Source organism: Sinocyclocheilus anshuiensis, unplaced genomic scaffold (assembly GCF_001515605.1).
Source record: "Sinocyclocheilus anshuiensis isolate Anshui unplaced genomic scaffold, SAMN03320099.WGS_v1.1 scaffold293, whole genome shotgun sequence".
NCBI classification, from domain to species: domain Eukaryota; kingdom Metazoa; phylum Chordata; class Actinopteri; order Cypriniformes; family Cyprinidae; genus Sinocyclocheilus; species Sinocyclocheilus anshuiensis.
The window spans coordinates 394,004-413,594 of record NW_015540858.1 but is presented as its reverse complement, the minus strand read 5'-3'; the positions used below and the strand labels follow the sequence as shown (position 1 = coordinate 413,594).

The 19,591-nt window shown below is 36.6% G+C and overlaps 1 pseudogene; it reads left to right on the top strand.

Moving 5' to 3' along the window:
• Positions 1–803: 803 nt before the first annotated feature.
• The window catches only part of LOC107687924 (ran-binding protein 3-like), a 23,573-nt pseudogene continuing 4,785 nt past the window's right edge, over positions 804–19,591 (top strand).

Here is a 19,591-nt window from a genome sequence, read left to right as displayed (position 1 = left end):
AAGTAAGATACAGTAGAAGGAAAAAAAAGAGTAGCATGGGTGATGGATCTGATTGTGAGCAAACAATTAATAAAGTAAGACACGAGAATTGAAGCTGATAAAGCGGTTGAAGAAAGAGAAATCAAAGTGATAATTACTTTTGCTAAGCAGTCAGAACAACAAACTCATCCTGTTAAACTGTCAAAAGCAATTGAGAAAGAGATGTGATACAGTGAAAGCTGTATCTTGTCTTGGCAATGGAAGAATGTGTGTGTGTGTGTGGTGTGTGGTGTGTGTGTGTGTGTGTGTGGCTAACGTACTAACTCCCGGCCTCGGTGTGTTTTCTCTTTGATTTTTAAGCGGGTGCTAACGCACGCTATAAAACAACGATTCATTTAATGCGTGATAATAAGGGATTCAAGAATGACGCTTTTCTTCCTTTTTTTTAAGGATTAACATATGTATCGTTAGCGTACTGTTAAGTATTCTAAATATGAGGCATAAATGTATTCGGTTTATTTAATGCATTAGATGGCAACTTTATGAACTTAACACTAGTAGGATGCGTTTTGCTCGCAACGTGTTGTTTTATTGTTATCGTGGCTTATGAGCTTAGACGACTATCTTTAGCCTGTCAGGATCAGTGATGTGTGCCGTTTGTGATTTTTAATAATTATTAATCCTTTATTGAGGCAGCCCAATGCTTAAAATTAAACAAATACTGAAACGAAAGCAAATGGTGGGTGGGGTTATGTAGTGAGTTGCTCAACTAGTGGTTGGTTTTGATCTGATCTGGATGCCTGGTCGTTTTTGACGTTATTCTGATGAATGCATCGATTAATAGTCGGAAACCGGAGTCCGGAGCAGGTGGCGGTGGTTCGTCCCCGGAGAAGCCGCCTGTCGGTGATGCTCACGCGGCTCGTGGCGTTACCGGGCTCCGCTGCCTGAGCTAATGCAGGCCCGCCCACCCTCCTCCTGCCCCGGGGTGAAATGCAACCCCATGCACACACGATTTTCCCCCGAAATATCCTCCAGTGCAGCAGCCTTGAGTGGTGAGATCACCCATCGGTGGATGCCTCACCCCTTGACCTAATTACAATACAGTGATGTGCGGGTTTACAGTGCTGAACGAGCCACCCGGATGACTGCGTGATTTGTTTTGAGGAAAGCAGCTGTTTACAGATGCACGTGTGCTGTTGCACTGTTTAGTGGTTCGCAAATCATCTTGAACAGGCCTTGCACTCTTCCTCATGAATGATTGTTTTATTAGCCTGCAGTTTTGTTGCTGTCAAAGTCCTGCAGCTAAAAATACCAGATGTGTCAGCCGGATCATGTGTCTTTGTTTATTTACGAAGCATGACGGTCATTTCAAAGCCTTTTAATTGAGCCAGGAGTGTCTGGGGTTTTATTGGTTGGCTTGAAATGAGATAAGATAACGTCTTTGACAACACAGTTTGGCTTCCAGTGACTGGTTACTAACTCCAGTTGATCAGATTACCAGAGGCTTGTGATGGCAAGGACATACTTTTGCATTCAGCACTTCAAGTGCAATGGCAGTTCAAAATTACTTGGCATAATGCACACCCTATTTACATCTAAATGTTGGTTTCCTCTCTATAACAGATGGTTTTCTGATATGGTTTTCATAATGATTATAATTTAATATTGCATTTCTGTGAAAATGCCACCATTATTACATTTTATTTATTTATTTATTTTTTTTTTTACAATTTTGGATTAATGTATTTATTGAACATTGCAATCTTTTGTCATTTTTTTTTTTTAACAATAGGCTACTGGAGGCCGTGTTACAGTTATTTTACAATTGGTTGCAAGCATTTTTATGCATGACACAAATGCCTCAGACCCCCTTTATCTACACTGTAAAAAAGATTTTTCAGAGTTTTAAATGAAACGGATTGAGTATATTTTATAAGAAAATACTATTTCATTCTTTCTTCAAAATTGCATGTATAATTCCATGTTTTGCTTGCCATTTATTAGTAATTGTTAAATTTACTGGCAATTTCTGAGTGAAAATGTAATATTTTTTCAGTGCATGGTCAAATGTGTAGCGCACAGTATCAAGTGCTTTATTATCTACAGGCAAAGCTGTCAGTTGATTTTTTTTGCACTTAAGATGTGAAATTAAAACTGACCAAGTAGGCATGGTTCATTCTGATCTGCGGCTGTGTAGTTAAACTAAGATATTACATTGGATGTTGGGTGCTTTTGGTCAGTTTGCGTCCGTCCCTATCCTCAAATAAACCATTTTAGGAAATGACCTATTTTGTGAATGATTATCTTGTGACTTTGGATGTTTGTGTGTGATGTAGGGAAAACTTGGATCGATCAGAACTGTAACATTGGTACATTGCAGCTGAGCTGCTTTCTTGTTTGTTTAAATGAAAATTTAGTTGAAACATCAGCTTAATGCAGGATTGTGGAGAGGCATATGTGTATTGTATCTATTTGAACCATATTTCCTACCAATTTTCTTTCTGTTTTTCTTTTTAACAGAGAAGCCTGCCATAGCTCCTCCAGTGTTTGTGTTTCAGAAGGACAAAGCACAGAAGGTTTGTTCTATCTATCTATCTATCTATCTATCTATCTATCTATCTATCTAGTGCTGATTATTTGTATGTTTATATATCCAGTAACCAATATGCAGAACTGATATGATGTTTTACTTCTGTTTTTGTTTAATTTCATCATAAAAAACGTAGCATGAATAAATTGAAAAGCATAAATTGACAAAGTCTTAAGTTTTCATAATTAAACGGCAAGAGAGTCTTTGCATAATCTGTGCACTTTGCATAAATGTAATTTGTTTTAAACTTCAGTTTAAAGTGTTGGATATAAATCCAGGAATGATTATTAGTTGGTCACTCTAGAGTTAGTGTTTTGGTTGGCCGTCCTTGTCTCTAAACTGTGTTTTAAGGCTCACTGAGTTTAGTAAACTCAGTAAAAAGAAAGAAATAGCCACATGTCCCAGTTTTTTAGGGATGCACCGATACCACTTTTTCCAGTGCTCGCCCGATACCGATACTTTTATTTTTGGTACTTGCCGATACCGAGTACCGATACCAATATTTTTATTGCATTTGTAAATTTTTTAAATATTGGGTACAGAAACCAAAAGGGTATGTATAATGTTAGTTGGTTAACTTCATTTATCAAATAGATAGTCAAACCAAAATTTATTCAGACACCTTCAACATTTCTCACATTATCACAGTTTATTTGCTATAGTTTAGAAAATGGTAATAAAATGACAAGAACTCATAGTTAAACTGTGTCAGAACAAATTCAGCTTGATAATGTCAGATAACTTTGATAGAAAGGTATGTAATAGATTACAATCAACCAAAAATTAGACAGCTGTTAGTATGACAGTATTTACACAACTATCAATACTTAGTCGGGCAACCCTTAGCCTTAAAGTCGGCATGAAATCAAAATTGACTTTATTTACTTTACTAGCGCACATTGCTAGTCTTGATGTGAACAATTAATCCGTGCAAGTTAATCCGCTGAAAAAAATTGTTTGTCTTGGTAATCTTTAATCAAAGTCTGATCATTTGCTTCAGCTCTGGAATGGCAGCCCTTCTCTGATGATGTCAGTTTGATGGCTTGTGCAGAATATCCTTTTAAACACACCCCTCCAACCGTTAGGTTGCTATGAGTAAGAGACAGAGAGGAGGAGCGCCAAAATAAAACCATGCCTAAAATTGAAAGTTGCAACTGTGTTATTTAATGAGCTAACATGAACTAAGACTTAATAACTAATAATTAATAACTTCTGTAGCAAATGTAGCTATTGCTCATTGTGAATGCTGATGCATTAACTAAGGTTAACTAATGAGGTCTTATTGTAAAGTGATACCTATTGGTCTTTATAGTTCTTTTGCACTTTAATCTGTGTAAAACTTTTAACTTTATACATTTTTCTGTATTGCTTTATTGCATTTAAATGTTCAGTTATTTTTGTTATAAGAAAAAAGTTATTATGACAGCACTTTTTTTAAACTAAATTTCAATACCGTGATAATACCGTATACCATGATAAAAGCATTAGCAATTAATCGCAACATGAAAATTTGATACCGGCATATCCCTAGTATCGGGGCATTTTAACGAGTACGAGTACAGGAGCTCAGTATCGGTATCGGTGCATCCCTACAGTTTTTTTTTTTTATTGTGCTTACTAAAAAATAATCATGCAAAAACAACTATTAAGCAAGCAAAACATGAAATGCATTGCATTAGAGTCACTGTCTTGCATGTAATTCTTGAAACGGTGTTTATTAATGGTGCCATTTATTGATGTTTCCAATATTACAAAACCAATATCCAAAAACAGGGATATTGCATTAAGAGGTTCCACTGACAAATTTAATCAAAACTTTGATCCTCTACTTAATTTTGTCAAGAATACTCCACGAATCTTTGCTGATTTATAATGTTTTTTAATTTGTATTTTTTTTTCTTTAACCTATGGATCTCTTCTTTCTTTTGTTTCATTATATTTTGATGTATAATTATTTAGTTGCATTGACAATTCATGTGGGTGCTAATGTACTTCTCTGTTTTATTCTCCTCCTTGGGGGCGGGTGGGAGATAGGGGCCACTGAGGCTTTTGACTGTTCATGTTCACCTTTAGTAATTGTTAAAAAAAGAAAGGGTCAACGGTGTAATTTCTGCTCTGCTAGAGGCACCAAACAGCATTGCAAGTTTTAAACACACTTGTCCACCATTTTCTCAGCCAACAGGAAGTCCTACTGAAAACTCAAGCCTTTGGTTGCGATTGCGTTTCCATTTGATGGCTTAGAAATGACATGCTGCAGCTTTACGTGTTGTTTTTAGCAGCTGTGTCATTGTGGATTACGTGGTTGCCAACTAAACAAACCCCCTTTCCATAATAACCTGAGGATGTTATGATGGAAGACACTTAGTGGGAAATATTAAATTTAGCTTTGAGTTTTCTTACAATAACAAAAAAGAAATTTTTCAATAAACACTCAGGCGAGGCATGAAATTATCACCTGGTACCTGACAAATTTCAGCATTGGCAAGTAATTTCACCAACTCAGCTGGCCAGTTTGGCTGGTAGTGAGATGAATTTCAGCTGCCGACTGACTAACACAGATATAAATCACCCTCAAAATGTGATTTCCCCGAAGCAGTTTAAGCGAATTAAACAAACTCGGCATTTCGACGGGATTGTTTTGGCTTTGGTGAGAAATTATTTGAAAACGGGGCTGTTTAAGATGTTGTTTTCCCTTGTACAGTGTGTTTCTCTCTAATGTAATCCAGCTCTGTGACCAAATGATTTTATTTATGATTTGTCTGTTCCAGAGATCCGCAGATGGGTCAAGTGCAGAGGATGGAGACGGTGAGTTTGAAAAGTTTTTGTTTCCAGTAATGCACCAAAGTGGAAATTATTGGCTGCTAAAAATTCTGGATGTATTGGGCCGAAAACTGAAAACGCAAATTTTGAATTGGCACTTATACGACGTAATAGTATGCTTCAGTCAAATGCTTTTTTTGATACCTAGTTTGGATACCAAAAACAGAACACAAGGACCTAAAAAAAACCTCACTGATTTGTGTATGACAAAAGCACATTGTTCCTTGCAATATATTGCATGAGATGTTACTCTCACTGTCTATACAATGCATGGGACAGACAAATGGATGTGTGCGCTCTTTATCAATCAGTATCCCAGAGGAGTTTCTTGCAAAATGCTAATATGTGTGTTGTAATTTTAATTTAAATTGAATTATAATCATGTTTGCATATTGACTGCAGCATTCTTGCCATAGACTTGCGTGAGATAGTTGTGAAATTATCTGCCTTTGCTCTGTCAATTGATTTTACTCAATCTTTTTACGTTTCCGTTCATTTTGCGGCCAATTTTTGGTGGCAAAAATTACGATGCATTGAATGAAGTTTTGGGATTTTAGTTTGGGGTTTAATGCACCATCATTTAATTCCTCAAAAATATCATAATGCCATATTTGTTATTCTGAAAATAAAACCTTCAACAGCTGATAACAGAAATATTGGCATGGAGCAAAAGCAGCATGTACATGGAATGATGCAATGATGATGTTTTGCTGGAAAGGAACTTGTATATGATATGTGATGAGATGCAGACAGTGAGGTACTAACACAACGTCTCATGAAATATATTGTAGGACGCAGATGTGCCTGTATCATCCAGACATCAGTTGGAGAGTTATTTGGAGGTCATTGTCTGAATTAAAGGGATGGTTCACCCAAAAAATTTACATTTATTGATCCCCAGATCATCCGAGATGTAGATGAGTTTGTTTCTTCGACAGTGAGGTACTAACACAACGTCTCATGAAATATATTGTAGGACGCAGATGTGCCTGTATCATCCAGACATCAGTTGGAGAGTTATTTGAAGGTCATTGTCTGAATTAAAGGGATGGTTCACCCAAAAAATTTACATTTATTGATCCCCAGATCACCCGAGATGTAGATGAGTTTGTTTCTTCTTCAGATTTGTAGAAATGTAGCACTGCATCACTTGCTCAGCAATGGATCCTCTGCAGTGAATGGGTGCCGTCAGAATGAGAGTCCAAACAGCTGATAAAAACATCACAATAATCCACAAGTAATCCACACCACTCCAGTCCACCAGTTAATGTCTTGAGAAGACAAAAGCTGTGTGTTTGTAAGAAACAAATCCATCAAGATGTTTTTAACTTTAAACAAGTCATCTATCCATAATAACGCTTCCTCCAGTGGAAAAAGTAGTCTGTTCCAAATCAGGAGAGAAATCTGCGCAGATCAAGCACTGTTTACAAGTGAAAACAGTCCAAAACAGCTCTAAACAAATATGTTAGTGGATTTTGACTACTATAGATTATGTATTTTAGTCAGAAGCAACAGTTTAAATTCGAAATGCCTTAAAGGGGTCATATGATGCTTTTTTAAAGATCATTATTTTGTCAGTGATGATGCAGTACACAAGCCGCGGTTAAGACAGCTGACTCTACTGTGATGTGACGCTGTCTCTCTCTCTTTTTCTCTCTTTTTCTCTCTCTCCCTCTCTCTCTCACACGCACACACACACACACACACAGACACGATGCGCAAAACTCCACATTTGAACAGTCAATAGCAAATATGCACAATCAGCTTGTAACACTCCAAAGAGAAAGGAAAACTTGAAATCGCATCATATGACCCCTTTAATAATGAATTGTTTCTTACAAACACTCAGCTTTTGGCTTCTCAAGACATTAACTGATGAACTGGAGTGGTGTGGATTATTGTGTGTTTTTTTAATGCTTTGATTACTAGCAGAAGACACTAACCAGTTTTAAATTCCAGTTGCGCAGATGGGTCACGTTGTAACACTGTGTTACAATGTGCTATTCTATGACATTAGGGATGTAATTTACACTATTTACTTTAATTAATTTTAATCATCCAGGTCGCCAGTAGCAAACAATGGAGCGTGCTCTGTTGGACAAACTAAGTAATTACACCATTTCAAGCATTTTATCTGCATTATATGTTCTGTAAAAAAAATTTTCATATCGGCGGCATATTCGCCGATACCGATATATCGGCGACAGGCTCATATCGGCCGATAATATCGGCAAAACGATATATCGGTCGGGCTCTAGTTTTTATCAGCTGTTTGGACTCTCATTCTGACGGCACCCATTCACCCATTGGTGAGCAAGTGATGCAGTGCTACATTTCTACAAATCTGAAGAAGAAACAAACTCATCTACATCTTGAATGAATGGCCTGAGGGTGAGCACATTTTCAGCTAATTTTCATTTTTGGGTGAGCTATTTCTTTAAGTCTGTAATGCATTTATTGACATAATAAACATGTTTTTCTTCTATACAGATGTCTTTTTATTTTTGCATCCTTTTTTTGTAATTTTTAAAGTCACATCAGCTGAAGGTAGACGCAAGTGTAATTAATATTATCAGAATGGTTAGTGATTGCAAAAGGATCATTTAAATCGAGCATTTTCAGTTCTCTGCGCTGTGTCCAGAATTTTAGTGCTTTACTAGTTTTAGTTTCTTATTGGTCTATTGATTTAATTGCGTTCTCCAGATTCAGATCGGGATGATGGCGAGTACTGTCCTCCAGTAAAGAGAGAGAGGACCTCATCTCTGACCCAGTTCCCCCCATCACATTCAGGTGAGTCTATAGCGAGCCGTGGCACTGCAGTGGATCGGGAACGGGGAGGGTTCTAAGTATTACTTTGCTGATTTTTACTGAAAGTGTTACACTCCCATCTGATCCTCTCTTTCTTTCATGCTTTCTTTGACTCCTGCTACAGTTCCCAAGAATAATATCTTTATGCCCTCAAGTTTATGCCAGTCTCCAACTGGTAATTCAGACTCGGAGCCAGGTAAGAACCAACCTTCTTTTAAAAATTGTTTAATATGCAACTGTGGAGGAGGGTTTTTGACCAATGAGATTTCGCAGTGAGTGGAGCTACTATTCACAATGCAATAGAAATAGAAACCAAAACTGGCAGAAAGTCTTGTTTTGGGTTCATGACTCCTCAGCTTTATTGTTTGGATTGGAAAAAAATATTTTTACTCAAGTTTCAGAGTAATCGACTGTTCAAATAAGAAATACAAATTCATAATTCTTTAAATCTGCCATAGGCCCACCTTTATTTAAACATTATCTGTAGTCAGAGGACTTCTAGAGTAGTTTTAAAAACAGTTTGCAATGATATTGATCAAAATCTAAAAATAAATGATTGCTTATTTTGCCTGTCACTAGATGCTTCATCATGCCAGTCTCCGTCAGGACATCTGTTACTCCGTGTAATTTACAGGGTTCTGTGGCCGTCCACAGCTTTTGTCATGTTTGACAGTCTTAGCCTTTGTTTACGCTGCACACATCCAATTTGGTTTTCAAATATGATCTTCAGGAGTGACTGTCTGCATTGTCATTTTTCACATGTGGATGTGGTTTGGATTGGGTTTGTAAACATCAAATTTCTTTTTCCTTTTTTTATGCAGACAAAAAAAAAACACCTAAACTAATTTGAAATGGATACGTCAAAAAATGAGATTTTGCTGCCTTTCCTAACTAAGACATATTGTTTGTTTGGTCATCAAATCAGATTTCTCCATCCATTAATGGGATGCATTATAACGAAAGTATCATGAAATTTTGTAATCTTGTCTCAAGATACTTTTTATGTATGCATGTGTGTGTATACACACACACACACACACACACATATATATATATTCATATATAGTTTATGTATTAAGTTGTATATTGTATTAAATGTATTAAAAATGTTAATTGTTATAAAAATAATTTTACAAATATATGCACATTATAAAAAATAATTTCAGTGTAAAAAGCACATCAGTGTATGAATTACATTTTATTTTTCGAATTTATGCATTTAGCTTTCATAGCTTTTATGTTTAGATTTTAAAAAAAATTGTTTATTTGCTTTTGTCATTTTTTTAAATTTCCCTTTAGCTCTAGTTTATTTTTTATTTCAGTTTAAGTAATTTTAGTACTTAAACTCATTTTATTTTTTAGTTGCCACAGCAACATTTTGTTTTCTAATTAAGTTTATCTAATATTTATATTTAATTTGAGCTTTATTTCAATTAATGAAAAAAAAAAAATAAAATGTTTAATTATAATTAATTTAATTTAAATTAGTTTTAGTTAACTATAACGACACTAGCTTAGAAAGCTTTTCCATATATTAAAACATCCCATTGCATGAGAATTGCAATTAAGGCTTTTTATTTGATCATCAAACATTGGTGTGTGCTGTTGTGCTTAGGGATGCACCGATACCATTTTTTTTTCAGAACCGATCCGTTACCAAAAATTGAGTATCGACCGATACCGATCCAATACACCATTTATTTTTTTTTTTGTAGAATTTCTATACCTCTGTGTGTTGACCTGATCATCACTGTTTTGTGTGGTAAACACAATCTACTAATACAGACAACTTCATTATACAGAAAAATAACAAATGAAAAAAAAATACATAATCATAATCTATGGGAAAAAAACACTATTATAATCTAGTTTAGTGGATAATTCAGCAGCAAAAGTTACTATAGAAAGATGAGTGCACAATAATTTTATAAAATCTAAACATTAAGTCAAAAGAACTATTTAGTGGGGAACAAATGAATGATGAAATAAATGTAGGACTAAATCTGGTAAAATGACACATTGCTCTTTGTATTGTATAATACATTCATGAAAAACAAGTAAATATATTTAGATATAAATGTGTACTGTAAGACATTTCTTTTAAATATATAGCACAGTAATTAGGCAGCAACATATGATAGATAGGACAGAACAAGAAAGGCTATTAACAATCTTTCATTGCGCAAAAGTATTATGATATGAAATGCTCCAATACAGAGTGGCACAAATCACTTATGCGCATCCCGTGCGCAGAATTATGCGCTTGAAGCTACACCGAGTCACAGCACGCTGCGCTCTGCATAGAAAAGTTCAAAGCACAAAGGGAAGAGATATTGATGCGTAGTGTATGATATATGTGCGATAGAGTCTTTTCTTTGAACAGTTTTACATTTCAGTTACTGTGCGTGTGAAGAACAATTCATAGTGCTCTCTACTCCAGTGTTGTGATCTAACAGACACCCGGTAGAAAGTAACATGCTTTAGAAACGGCACTAAACTCCAGCAAGATAAAGTCCTTACAGGCAAAACCACTAATCTTTATCTACAGATCAAGTATAATAATAGCAACATTGTATAATTTTGGAGAGAGTTTCATCGTCTTGACTGTCGTAACCGAACGTGACACGCAGTTTGAATGCTGAATGAATGACAGCCGCAGCAGAGAGAGAGTTTACACCAACTTGAACTTAATGACTTAAATATTTATCTGTACCTCACATTAAACTATGGAACGGTTTCAGAACACTTAGAATATAGTGCATGGAAACTTTATGGTGCTTTGTTGTGCCTTTCGTGGGGCTTAACAGTAACACGGAATAGTATACTCACAATATCGTCTTGTCTGACCGATACCCGATCCGGCAGAAAATTGCAGTATCGGAGCTGATGCCGATACTGAGTATCAGATCAGTGCATCCCTAGTTGTGCTGCGGCGTTTGGTTTCTGATTCAATCCGTTAGTAGGTTGTTTTCCAGGCGTTCCCAGTCAGAAGCCCAAAGAACAGCAGCGCAGTGTTCTGAGACCAGCCGTTTTACAGGCGCCTCCGGCCAAAACCCTCACAGAACCCGTCAAGACCAGTACGTACATCTCGCATAATGCTCACTGCTGGCTTTCACAGCAACAGAATCTGTGGAGGCCTCAGTCTGTTCTGTATAGATTCATATTTCAGGCTCATTTTGTGCTTGGAATGAATATGTAATCCTCAGTCAAAACTACCCAGTTCTCCTGAAATCTATTTTATTTTTTCACAAATTTGGTTTAATGTTTTAATGGGCTAATTAATTTCTAACAATTGAAAAGCATGTCAGATTTTTTTTCATAAGTTTAGTCAATTTTTTTTAAATGCAATTATTCATTCATTTCATGTTTATATATTTCATTTTAAAGCGTTTCCTCCTTGTATGACTTCCAAAATCTACAGAATACGAAAAATAAACTGTCAAGTGAATATTGAGAGAAATAAGTGTTTATTTCAGTTGGGTTTTTACTATGTCTCATTTGTCATTATTAAAGGGGTCACATGATGCAATTTCAAGTTTTCCTTTCTCTTTGGAGTGTTACAAGCTGTTTGTGAATAGATAAGATCCCTAAAGTTGCAAAGGCTAAAGTCTCAAACCCAAAGAGAGATTCTTTATAAAAGTTAAGACTCGTCCACACCCTCCTACGTGTCTACGTCACCGTGTGGGAAGATTTGCATAACGCCGCCCAAATGTTCACGTAAAGAAAGAAGGCGTAACTTTTATTCTCGCTATAGTATTGTTCTTGCCGCCGCCGTCATGTCGTGGAGACGCTGTGTGTTTCGTTGTGAAAGTGAAACTACTTTGTTTGGCCTTCCAAAAGAGGACACAACTAGAAATCAGTGGTTAAGTTGTATTTACAACACTGTTCGTAGAGTAGCACTTGTTGTTTGTCATTTCTCCGATCACAAATGCAGACATGGTTTTGTTTATGCGGCGCGATACGCAACGCGTAAAACGACCGTATTAGTCATTATAATCAGTAATTATGTCCCCACTGGATGCAACAAATGCCTCGTTTATAATGCGTTTTAATGTTTTTGTCTCGTCGCTCCGGCCGGACATGGTATCACAATATGGTAAGGGTCGTAACATTTCCATCACACGCTTGAGGTATTCGGCCAATCACAATGCACTGGATAGCTGGCCAATGAGAGCACACCTCGCTTTTTCAGACCGATGAGCTTTGTAAAAATCGACGCGTTTCAGAAAGGCGGGGCATAGAGGAGAAACAATAATTTACAGTATGTTGAAAATAATGTGTTTTTTTTTTTTACCTTAAACCGCATAAACACATTTCATTACACCAAATACACCAAATAATGTTCTTTTTAGCAACATCATATGACCCCTTTAAGGTATATTATTTGTAAATATCAGCATTATATTGGCCATCAATCACCTTGCTCTTCAGATATATTAGTGTCGCCTAGTTGACGTTTCGGGTGACCACTAGTATTCATGACTCAGAGCTGTAATACATGTGTTGATAGTGTGATGCTGTGAGTTTATGCCGTTGTTTTCACTCGTAGACTCCAGCTGTGGAACAAATGGAGTGGGGAAGTTTGGAGATTCATCATCAGAGAGCCGATCCGTTTTCCTGAACAACACAGAGAGCTCGGACAAATCACCGGTGAGGACATGCGGCACAAACATCTGAGATGGAAACGCTTGATAAATAAACCACAACTAATTGCATCCTGTTTAGAGCATCTCGTAAATATCAGCGTCACCTGTAGTCATTGCTCATGGGTGCTTAGGAATTCATAATTGATGACTAATAAATAAACTGTAGGAAATTCTGATCTGATCTAGTTCCAGCATTAATGCAGTTTAATTTTAGAGTTAATCGTCTTGGTTTTCAGCAGCAGGAATGTGGTGTAATTGTGCTGAACTGTGACATCTTGAAGGTGTTTCGCTTCTTGAATTATGAAATATTTACTATATAGAGACTTTATTATACAGACTTTATTGAAATAGGCTTAAATTTTCACAATCTTGGTAAATCTTAGCAAATATCATCTTACTAAGACATTATTGGGAGATATAATGAAAAAACTCATATTTCTATGCATTGTAAGTAGTCTGTTATACTGTTATAAAGATCTCATTGATTTACATTACAAGCATCAGAATTTCATCTTACCGTTTGGCCATATAAATGTCAGCATCTGCACCATATTGCATATTTTTGCTCAGTTTGGGCTTTTGAATAAAACTGAGGTGTTTTTTTCCCCTTGATTATGAGCTCCATATTCTCACTATATCATAGAGCAGGGATCCTCAAATCTGACCCACGAGATCCACTTTCCTGCAGAGTTTAGCTCTAACCCTAATAAAACACACCTGAGCATGCTAATCAATGTCTCCAGGATCATTAGAAAATCACAGGTAGGTGAGTTTGATCAGGGTTGGAGCTAAACTCTGCAGCGCATTGGCCCTCCAGGGCAAGATTTGAGGAACCCTGTCATAGAGGGTTTCTGTGGGTCTTAAAAAGGTCTTAGAAAGTCTTAATTCACCCTTCTACAAAAAAATAAGGCATAGAAAGTCTTAAATCAGGGCAGCAAGTATTAAATTCATGAAGTCATGGCATTCACACCAAAAAAAAAAAAAAAGTATATCTTCCTCAGTATTTCTGTTTTCCAATGCAAATATCTAAATGTCCTTAAATCAAGATTTGAGATGCGGATTGAACATATGAAGTCTTGTTTTGTGGGAAACTGAACAAAATTAAGTGAGTTTATGCTTAAACAAGAATCAAAATCTGTCAGTGGGGTATAAAACATTTTTTTGCCTTTGAATCTAGTTGATTTTTCTGAGCCCATTGGCTGATATTTTTCTTTTTAATCAAATACTATGTATTTTGATCAGTTTCACAGAAAGACTTATGTCAATTGCTTCACAAGTAAATGTATTTTGATTTATGAATCTTTAGACATTTGCACTTAGTCAAATTTACCTTCATAAACCCTGCAGTCTCAAAAGGTCTTAAAGTCTTAATTCACCCTTCCACAAAAATTAAGGCCTTAAAATGGCCTAAACTTCCTTAAATCAAGATACGTTTAACTTTAGATGCAAACTGAACGTATGAAGTCTTGTTTTCTGAGAAATAGAACAGATTTGAGTTTATGCTTGAAACAAGAACAAATATCTATAAACAGTGAATTAAGTTGATTTTTCTAAACCTATTGGCAGATATTTGTCTTTGTTTTAAATTAACTCACTTTATTTTGATCAATTTCTCAGAAAACGACTTTATTTTGTCATTTATCTTTTAAATGTATTTTGATTTATGAGTCTTTAGATATTTGCACTGGAAAACTAGACAAAAATACAGATGAAGAACATCACCTTTTTGCAGTGTAGTAATAAAATACCTTTACATTCAGAAACCAAATTGAAGGAAAAAACTAAATGGAAAACAAGAAAATTTTCTTTATTTGGTCTTAAAAGTCTTATTTGCCTTCATAAAACCTACAGAAACCCTAATGCTATAAGAGTCATAAAAGCCTGTTGTATCAAACAATATAATAATATATAATAATATAATAATAATACTCAAAATACACGCATTCCTAAAAACCCACAGACTTGTTGTTGGATCTGCATTAATTGTGTTCCTTTGCAGAAGCGGGAGAAGGAAGGGGAAGAAAATGGAGGTGGACAGAAAGTCGACGGCAGTCAGAAGGAATGTGCAGTGGACTCATCGTTTGTGTTCGGGCAGAATATCAAAGAGCGAGCGAAGGTCAGCGCTGACTCACCGCTGCATTGGTTTCATTCTTTATTCGAAGGAGCAAATTGGCACGATAGAAGTTCCCAAGGAGAGTTTGTGTTTATTCTCCGATTCTGTTACTGTGTTTTTCTTGAGCAGTTGGATGAAAACAGCACATCCAGTGACTCAAAAGACTCCACACAAGATTCTCAGTCTGGCCGCACCAATTATTTCTTACAGTACATGGGCAGTGCTAGGTAACGATTCAGTAGAGCTCTATGAATCTGTTCGCTTTCTCTGGCCCGGGTAAATCTGCTTCTGTTTGCTTTTACAGCTCCAACAATGCCACCAACAGCTCGGATAAAGGCTCCAAGTTTGTTTTTGGCCAGAACATGTCTGAGAGAGTTCTGGTGAGTGGATACCATCACTAGTTTGCACAACAGACACATTTTTTGCCTGTTCAGCTTTTAAATGTAGCATTTGAAGGAATAATTTACCCAAAAATAAAAAAACATTCACTTAGGCCTGTCACAATAACTACTTTTTGTTGTGTGATATATTGCCCCAGAAATAATTGCGATAAGCGATATTATTGTCATTTTAAAGACCATTTTATGACACTGAATATATAATCATAATGTAACAGCATAATAATGCAAGAAGGTCTACACACTTCCAAATGACAACAAACTTTTAATTTTTAAGAATATTTAGATCATGGCAATTATGTATCAAAATATTAGATACCTTAAAAAAACTGAATAAATAGTAAATAAACATTTTCTAACAAAACGTGCAAAGTAACAAGTAGAAAAAAGAAAAATGCACAAAGAACTTGTATGGAGATTTTTCCATCTACAGATTTTTCCCTGACCTTCTTTTCTCTGTAAGCTAAAGGTGCACACTATTGCTGAAAAACACAATCACTACTCGGCAGTCAGATGTCCGTGTGCACAAAGGCACAGATCCCTAAACAAGATCATATCTGCAGATGAAACATATTTTTTTTTTGTAGAAGCATTTTTAACATTTGAACTCGCACCTCATGACTACACCACGTTATGCACGAGAAGCTGCAAAAGACACAGGCGCAAGTGGAATGTACAAAACATTGTGACATTAATTTAATATAATGGGTAAATATAATGGGCGATATATTGCGTCACCAAAAATTGAGGTCATGTACATATATTGCACGATAAGTCGATATATTGATTATTGCGACAGGCCTACATTTACTCCTCCATTTGTTTTGCCTCAAAAAGACGTTTAGCAGAAAGTCCAAGCTGCTCTTTTCCATACAACTAAAGTAGGAAGTGACTCCATAAAAAAAAAATTAGTTTTTAATCATGGCTGAACTATTTCTTCATTTCAAGAAACACCAGTGAAAACAGTAAATGGATCATCAGAGGTGTATAAAGATAGTTTTGTATGGGAATGCTTTCAGAGCCCCCCAAAAGGAGGCGAGGTCCCAGTCGAGGCCAGTAAAGACGGTTCAGCTCCAGCGTCCGAGCCGTCATCACAAGAGGCCACACCTGAGAAGAGTAGGTGCTCAACTCCATTTCACACAGTGTGTGTATATATAACACACACATACACACAATTCAGGGTTTCCGCGGGTCTTTAAAAGTTTTAAAAAGACTTGCATTTAGTTTGGTATCAAATTTAAGGCCATAAAAAGTCTTAAATGGTACAAGAAAGTCTTAATTATGATTTCAGGAGGTCTTACATTTGGGGATGGAAAGACAAGAATTGCAAAACGGCTTAATGTGATGATTAAACTTCGATATGAGTGCTGCACGTTTCAAAGTCAGGTGCTGCACTGCTTTGTTTTACAGCTGTTACCGGGGAAACCGCTGTATTTCCGCCTTTCCAAAAGCGCCTTTCCCTACTGGCAGAGATTGAGTTTGCATTTTCAATAAGCCCGTCTGCTGGTTTTGTTCAGACCAATGTGAAAATCAACCAATGTTTTATGCAGCGCAAACACGGAGTTGTAGACGTGAACCAGTCATCAAATCTAAACAATTAAGACACCAAGATATACATGTTATTTAATCAATATAATAACTGATTGATGATAATTGTTTAAATTAATATAATTGATACTTTTGACTCATAATGATATTTAAACAATTTTTAAGAAAATGGATATCAATATACAGGTGCATCTCAATAAATTAGAATGTCGTGGAAAAGTTAATTTATTTTCCTCTACTCGGAGAAATAAAGTTATCCGTAACAACTAACAGTTGTTCTTCAGCAGATCCCTGGAGTCCCCGCTCTCACTCCCAAAGCATTAACCACAGAACACTCTTAAATTGCAAGAAAAGTTGAATAAATTAGAAAGAATAAAACATAAACTTTGGGAGAGGTAAATGCCAAAACATATAACAAGAAATAAAACTAACTACCAATTACAAACTGACCTAGAAAACAGATTACAAATAAAATACAAAATCTTCCCTCCCTGCTAACATAAACAGGAGAAAACATAGTAAACAAACAGGCACCCACCTCCCTACCAAGCTCCACTTAAACAAGGTCCAGGAAGTAAGCGACCGAACGTAACAGACATAAAATACAACTAAACTGTTATTAATTCAGTGGTTAACAACAAATGTCTAAATTAGCAATCGTTTCGTCAACACGCGTCACACAGCGGGTACAACAGTAGCCACCAAGAGAGCGGGGAGCCAACGATTCCTTCCACCGGATGGCTTAAGTACTGCGGCAATCCTTCCTGTCTCCAACCAGTTCAGTCCTCCTAATCAGCTCCACCTGTAATCAATTAGAGCGAAAGAGGGAGAGACAAAGAAAAACACAGGGAAAGACCTATGCATGCGCACACGAACGAGTGATATGTCATTTCCCTAGCAACACACGAATCCATTCGTAACAAAAAAAAAATTTTCTCTCTCTCTTTCATGTATTTCTAATCCATTATTGTTTTGACACTTAGTTCTGATTGGCTGTGGTTTATGTTCCTTAGTGTAATTTTTTTTTCTGTTAGAATTAAAAAAAATTTTTTTTACTTGATGCTGAGAACATGTTTTAACTTGACATTGGTCTTTCCAAAATCACACTTTGATTGTTTGGCTCAATGAATATTAAATTAATTATCTGACTGGATGCTCTGGGATTAGCAGTCAGTGTTGTCTTGCTCTAATATTCATGAGTTAAGCCTTCACCGTTATAGGCATGTCTGCTGCGTTCAGTTCATCCTGAGCTGTTGAAGTGATATTTTTCTCTGTGTATGTGTGTGTGTGTCAGATCACAGTGTAACGGAGTCTCTGGAAGAGTCGGCAGCCGCGTACACTAAAGCCACTGCCAAGAAGTGCATTCTGGAGAAGGTGGAGGTCCGTACGGGAGAGGAGGCGGAAAGCAACGTTTTACAGGTGAGATGACGTTTATATTTGAGCATAGCAGTCACAGCAAAAGTGTTGGGTTGCAGTCCACAATTTAAAGAATGTTCTGGATTCAGAACAACTTAAAGGATTAGTTCACTCCTGATCATTTCCTCACCCCCATGTCATCCAAGATGTTCATGTCTTTGTCTTCAGTCGCAAAGAAATTAAGGTTTTTGAGGAAAACATTCCAGGATTTTTCTCCATATAATGGACTTGAATGGTGGCCAGCGGGTTGAAGGTCCAAACTGCAGTTTCAGTGCAGCTTCAAAGGCCTCTACACGATCCCAGCTGAGGAATAAGAGTCTTATCTAGTGAAACGATAGGTCATTTTCTAAAAAAAATTCAAATTTATGTACTTTTTAACCAGAAATGCTCGTCTTGCACTAGCTCGACTAGGCTACAGATGCGTTTCATAGAGCTTGAGTTGAATTGACCTGAAACATTTTTTTTATCTATGCAGGCCTGTTTTTTTTCCTCAGTAAAACTTTGATGTCCTGATAATGGTCTGACTTGTGTCCGTCTTTCCACAGATGCAGTGCAAGTTGTTTGTGTTCGATAAGCCAGCTCAGTCGTGGGTGGAACGAGGCCGCGGTCTGCTCAGACTTAACGATATGGCGTCCACTGATGATGGCTCGCTACAGTCGAGATTAGGTAGGAGCAGCGTCGATCCACTCGCTTTTCTCTAGAGCAGCTGAAATGTTTTGATGTTCCTCATCTGTGTCCGTCTGTCTCTTAGTGATGCGCACGCAGGGCAGTCTGCGATTGATCCTCAACACCAAGCTTTGGCCTCAGATGCAGGTGGATAAAGCCAGTGAGAAAAGCGTTCGAATCACAGCCATGGACACTGAGGACCAGGGCGTCAAGGTCTTCCTCATATCGGTAGGATGGACACCTCCATAACACGGGACATGCTTAGGTTTTTAATTGTATTTGTCCGTTAAATAATGCAACAGTTTGAAAAACAACTCTGGTATCAGGTTTTACTGTTCACAGAAAACGTGGAAATATCAGGTGATATAAAAATTTTAGGCAATGAATAAATATTTAAAATGTATTTGTTTTTTTATATATATATATATATATATATTAGGGCTGTGCGATATTGAAGAAAAATGCGATATGCGATAGCTCATTAAATAATTGGATATGCAATAGGATAATGCTTAAAGTGCCACATGCTCAGATGAAACAGTTTTATTCAGCTGTTGCCGAGTCAGTTCTGTGAACTTCTATAACTATCTTGTGTCATATATATATA